Raw genomic sequence first — 6,752 nt, forward strand, 5'->3', positions numbered from 1 at the left:
TTTTCAAGAATTATGTACATATAAGATACCGTTAAATTAGAAGCGGGATATTAAATGTAATATTGATGAATAATATTTCCAGATGAAAATTACCAATTTTGAAATAATGCAATAATTGACGTTTTTGAACGTGAAACTTTCAAACGCATTAAATACACACGTGATATAACGTTCGAGATTCGCTTGTTCGCCCACGGTATTCGGCTATAAGTAAAATTAAACCGTGTATCATTCTAGTTCTTTGACTCATCATCGACCCAGACATTCTACGAGTCAAGATTGGAAGCATAGCATGCTCTAATTTGATTATTCGAGTCTTCTGAATCTATCATAAAGCGAAATTTAAAGACGCTAAAGAAAGGGAAAAAGAAAAAGGCAATAAAGTTACAAAATCCATTTGTTTAAATTCTTATCGACATTTTTATCTAATGCTGCAAACATCATTCGAAGCATTAGCATCCCCTCACTTTTTTACGATAAAAGAAACTATTCTAAAATTGCACGAATGTCTAATTTCATTGCAAGCATTAAATAGAGCTTTACGATCGATGCCAGCAAAAGTATAAATGCCGATGTCATGTTGCTCGTTTCATTGACTCGTATCACTCTGAAAGACTGTTTATTATTATTTGTAATAGGTAAATAAATTAAATCTATATACATATGTATATATAATAAATGTGTCAATTTAATATTTTTGTATCTTAATTATGGACTAACATATAACATGTTATATAATATCATCATTATCATGTGTATAATATTAAAAGCAAATGTCAAAAAAAAGATTTTGATTAATATTATAAATTTTTTTTTATAAAATTAGACATGTATATTAATAAATAAAATATTTAAAAAAATAAAAGATATTTTTTAAAAGTGAATATTAGAAAAGGATCCTAATATATTATTATTTAAATTATAAACTTTAATTTTTAATATATATATATGAATTATATTTTTTTATTGTAACTTCTTATTTAATGAAACATTTCTATTATGACAATGAAAACGTTATATTTAAATCATTTTATAATTGTATAATATATAATTGTTGATGCACTTACTGTCAAATGATCATCAATAACTTTGGTAACAGCAGCTCCGTTCTATCCTCGATCGAGAAGTCAGACTTCCGCGAATATTTTACGTTTCCCTAAATTTCCCACCCGGTGAATCTTCGTGGTAACGTCAACGGGGATGTTTCTCCACGCGGTGGCGGCATCTCGTGTCTCGTCATCGGGAAAGCACAAAGTTCCTCGAAGCGGCCAGACTCGCCCGCGTCGGGCAACAACGTGCGGCGACCTTGCGATATTTTTGCGCCGATCTAAAAATAATTCGTACATTTTATAATACGTACGACGAGTCCTAACCCAGTCTCGCCGATCGGCGATCGAACGATGTGCGCTATCTCATATTGCGTATTTCGTAGAGAATTGGCGAGTCCTTCCCCTCCCGATCGTTCCCCCGATCAACCCTTGCAAACGGCTTCAATTTTTGTTTCGCGATTTTTCTCGCCAAATGTTAATGAATTTTTTATGAATCGCGTGCAGAATAAATTTTTTATAAATCGTCTTCTGAGATTTTCTGAAAAAAAAAGAAAAAAAAAAAATTATATTTTTTAAAATATATAAAAAAATACAGATTTTTTTTCAAAGTTTCTCACTTTTATATTTAAAATCTCGTGTCGACTATCTCTTTTATCTGGCAGACATAGGTCATATGGTGAAAATCTTGACGGCGAGATGTGAAGCGAGCGAGGAGAGATACACACTCGCCGGGTTTCACCCGACGACGGTGTACGCGCCGTGGCACCAAGTGGTGGCGATCATGTGAGCACCAGAAGAGAATTATCGCGAAGAGAGGCCAATCCGATATTTCTGGCGCGATTGTCCGGCGAAAAATAGATTCGTATGGCGGTACGGATTAAAAGACGCCACTGGGGACTTATTCTGGCGCTGTTACGCTACCAATGTCCTTCCGTAATTCTTTGTCTTCGTCCCCCTTTCTCACTCTTCCTCTTTTTTGATTTTTTGCAACCCTATTTTTTTGCGTTTTTATCTTGCTTCTCCATTAGCGCGATACTGACATTATCTATACTGAAGAATATAGTGATGGAATAAATATGCGTAATTACAGAATCGCTTATTTGTATAAAAATTCTTGCATAATAATAAAGATTAAATTACTTACAACGATAAAAATTTAAAAAGACATTATTAGAGTAATAATAGAATAATAATATTATAATTAAATGCGCGCAAATAATTATTTAATTCAATAATGAATATCATTGCATTCCTCTAATGATTATTCCATTATATATAACGAATCTTTGAAAGAGTAAAAATACTAAAAATAAAACAAGTGCTGTTTACATTTTTCATAATATTCTTCAGCATACATTGCAAATAAATTTCATCAAACATCTCGCATTTTTCTTAATGTTATTAACCGTTTTGTTTAAATAAATTCCATTATTATTTCATTATTATTCTTATACATTCTATGATTAAATCTTGATTAATTATACCTGAGCGGGCGATAACAATACAACTCGTTGTATATGATTTGCTAGCTCTGGTGATAGCAGCACTTGTGTACATACATGTGAATTATAGCGCTTACGGATTTACGATCAGATTCAAGGTGTTATTCCCCAAATGTTGTATAGCTAAACGTATAATGTAGGTATCGGGCGCGTTATAACATAGGTATCGTGCGGCCAGCGCACCTTCAAAGCGTGTAGCAAGCCGAGTCTCTTGCCTCGTTTTGTATATTTATTCCTTCGCCGTTACTATAAATATTATCGCGCGCTAAGTTTTGAGTATACGCACTTTATCAGCGCTTTCACGCTAGAAACACAGATCGTTACGTCAAATTTTTCAAACCGACAGCCGTCACAATATTTCATGATAATTGCTTAATTGCTTAAGAGATATCAAAAACGAAGCGGCGATTTGTCATTTTGAGATGACTCGTCAATCCCGATCGTATTCGTCCTCCTTCCGGCGAAACTGAAATAGAAAATTCAATAAAATGTTGTTTATTTTCTAACATTAATTATTTTTTCCTAATTGGTAATCTCTGTAAAATGCGTCATTTTAAAGGAAAAAATCAATCTAAATTTTTTACGATATCCCCTGACAAAAACAAAGTGCGATTTTTGAAACATCTGCGATTATTTCATATAATAATAATAAGGTTTGTTTTATTTTAAAATTAAATCTGCAAAATACATAATTTTGGCATAATAAATCTACATAATAAATTATAATGTTGTACATAAAACAGATGCATTTATTGGATATTTGATCAACCCAACTGCTATTAAACAAATATTTAATATCGTTCATTTGTAATTGAGATAAAACTCATACGATAATACATTGTAATATGTTTTTATCCACACTAAATTCATTGTCGGGGATTATGCAGATTACGCGATTAGCCGTAACGATATTTAACTCTGACTGACCTGAGGATTTGGTTTTTTCGCCCTGACGTTTTTCTGTGATGTATATCCAATTCGAGGATCAAAGCTTTTCAGGAAATCCGCGCGAAACCGAAATGTCTGATACGTTTTATCGACGATTCGTTTCAGCGCATTTCGTTATTTTGATCTTGATATCACATATATGGTTATTTTTAGAAAAAAAAATTTGACCCATTATTTCATTATTTTCCAAACAAATTATATAATTAAGTGAAAATTTTATTTAAAAAAATAGCAAAGTAAAAGATACAAGATGTATTAGTTATCTATCTGTTTATCACGTTTTGAAAATTAATTTTAAATTAGAAAATTAAAATTTTGTATATATATATATATATATATATATATAATGTGTGTATATAAGAATCTAAACTTATAAATTTTATGTAACTTTCAAGATAATCTTCTGGATTGCAATTTGTTTATTCTGATAAAAAAATAAAAAAATATTTACATGAAAAAACAGTACAGCTTATTTATCGATAAATATATATATCTTGTGTCTATATATCAAACATTATCGATGTCTCGAGCTAGTCAAGATTTCGATTTCCGCATCAGCTGTAAACTTGCAGCATATGTCGCGTAACGTTCCGCATTTGTGGGCAATCTCCCGAAATCGAGTTTCAGATACCGGAAAGTAATTCGCCAAGTCGGTCGCCAGATCTCAAGAAACTCGCCCTCTGTGTTACCGAAGGATTCCAATATATTCAATTCCGTAAAGAATATCAAGACAAGTTAGGATATCAAGATAAATTGTATATTTTATTATTATTAAACACTCTCATATACTAAGTCATATTTTAATATATTTTTTTACAACAAATTTGAAAATTAATGTTTCTTTCTGATAAATAACTTGAAGAAATCACAATCCGTAATTTTTTTACACGAAGAGATTTACAAAGATATTATATAAAACACTTCCACAACACAAACCTTTTAATAAATTATAGAAAAAAGAATTATTATAACCGTAATCAGAGATATATTATAAATTATGTCATTTTTAAATATGCTACATCATGTTAGACATTATGATATTAATAATTTCTGACATAAAATATTATGACATTATTCATATACAATATGTCAACGTTGCATAAACTTTACTTACTTGTCATTTAATATAATAGATGATGGAAAAGATTTTCGCCGTTCAGCATCTTGTTACCGGATGTTGTCCACAATGGCTCGTTTAACAAGTCGTTTATCATTTCCGGCAAGCCTGTTTTGCTTTCCGCAATCGATAAAAACGATGGCCATTATCAGGTAACATGTACCGTCGTATACCGGTAATGTGTCGTTGATGTAAAGCGGTCGTTTGTGGGTCGTAAAAGTCCTTGAAGAAACAGACTGTAAAGTCCTTGTTAAAGTTCTGGTCTGAAAACTGAATCGTCCAACGTATGATGAAAAATCTCTCAATGGAACAAAAGGAAATAAAAAAATTTAAAGGCATCAAGAAAAATATCCTCTTTTTATACATATATATTTATATTCATATATTATATTCCTAAAACATTAGATATGCATTTCGAATGTTTAGGGATTATTTTGGAAAGCATTAATCTAAAACTGAACGAAGGAAAAATGAGTAAAATTGTGCGGAAAAGTGAAGGAACGACGTACGTCGCTCTATCTTTAGAGTTTGTGTTCGCTCACACCACTCATCGAGACGCCAAAGTGTCTGCGGACCTTATCTGAATTCGTCCGAAGGCGTTGAAACTTCTTATCTCATGTTCGATACAGCACAAAGATACCGCGAAGAGAAGTCAGACTAATTCTATAACTTTCTTGCCATGCATTATAAAAAGAATAGGAAAATTCTGTTCGAATCTTTGCCGTATTTAGTTTATAATATTATTTAAATAAAAGATGGATAAATGTGAAAATAGAATTATTAATATTTTAATTAAAAATTCACCGCGAAATACGTGTAAATTTTAAAGAGATAGTTCTTCAAGAAACTGGCTTAAATCTGCATTATAATTTTACAAGAATAAACTTCTATTTTTTTCAGGAGAAGCATAAATATTTTTAAACTCTTAACTTCGCACATATATGTTGTTTTTTTACGGTTCTGAATATATTTGTACGGCTCTTATGAATTTTTTATACAACTCTAAAAATACGCGTTATCGCACATTAATAAAAAATCAAAAAGATTTTTGTTTTCATGTTATTGACTCACGGATTTATTAGCAAATATACGAGTCGCGAAGAGTAAATATTTTTCAAAAATAATAATCTCATCAGACGCAGATATCCGTGAAATTTGTTCATATTATCTATATATAATTTATTCATGTTATTTACATATAATTCTGAAGATCTATGCAATTTAGAAAGAAAGAAGTTCGTTTGCTCGTACAAGTAAATTCTCTCTGGCCGTTAACTGTAAAAATTCCTCACAAACAACGATAAACAACAGAAATGCGAAATACATTTTAAAGGAGATAAAAGTAAACAGCGATTTCCTTTCTAAACAAATGTACCTATGGCTCTTTCCTCAAGTCAGTCAGTCGAAAGAAAATGTTGTGTCACATTTTATGTACGACATTTACATTTACAATTTCTTATATCACTTGCAGCTGCGTGATAAAAGTATCTACACGATAAATCAAAATTCGAGTTTCCGAACGAGAAGAAACGAGAAGAATCTAAAAGTCCAATGGTCTCCAGCAGGTCTCGATTAACTTACTTCTGATTTACGATTGTACCATATCGGCATAACACGTGTGGTGTGGTGTGGTGTGGTGTGGTCCGACCCGTAAAATGAATCCCGAAATAGTCGCGGGCGAAAAATATATCCTCCGGGCGATACCCTCCTATCGTGAGCTTTATCGTTCTACGTCATTACGTATAGGGTGTGAGAAAGGATTTTGTCGCGCGTATGAGATGTTAAGTAATTCCGTACGTTTGTTTCAAGCTGTGATGTAACTTTCTCATTAGGCAAGCTTGCTCCTGATGGGCTTTAGCAGAATGATCCCGAAGATTATAACGTTACTTGCTTCACATCGTGTTCGAACACGTGAGCAAACGATAACGATTTTGTTTGAAACAAGAACTAATCCATTCGATATGCAATCTTCCGCTATGTCGTGATAATCCAATTAGTATAAAATCCGTATATAAGTGCATTTGATGTATCAAATTGTGAAATTTATCAAAGGAGCGTCGTGCCATCTCACTAGATCATTAGCCATCTCATAGAATATTGCTGTTATACATATGTTCCAATAACTGCAGAAAACAG

Source organism: Cataglyphis hispanica, chromosome 25, assembly GCF_021464435.1.
Source record: "Cataglyphis hispanica isolate Lineage 1 chromosome 25, ULB_Chis1_1.0, whole genome shotgun sequence".
NCBI lineage: Eukaryota > Metazoa > Arthropoda > Insecta > Hymenoptera > Formicidae > Cataglyphis > Cataglyphis hispanica.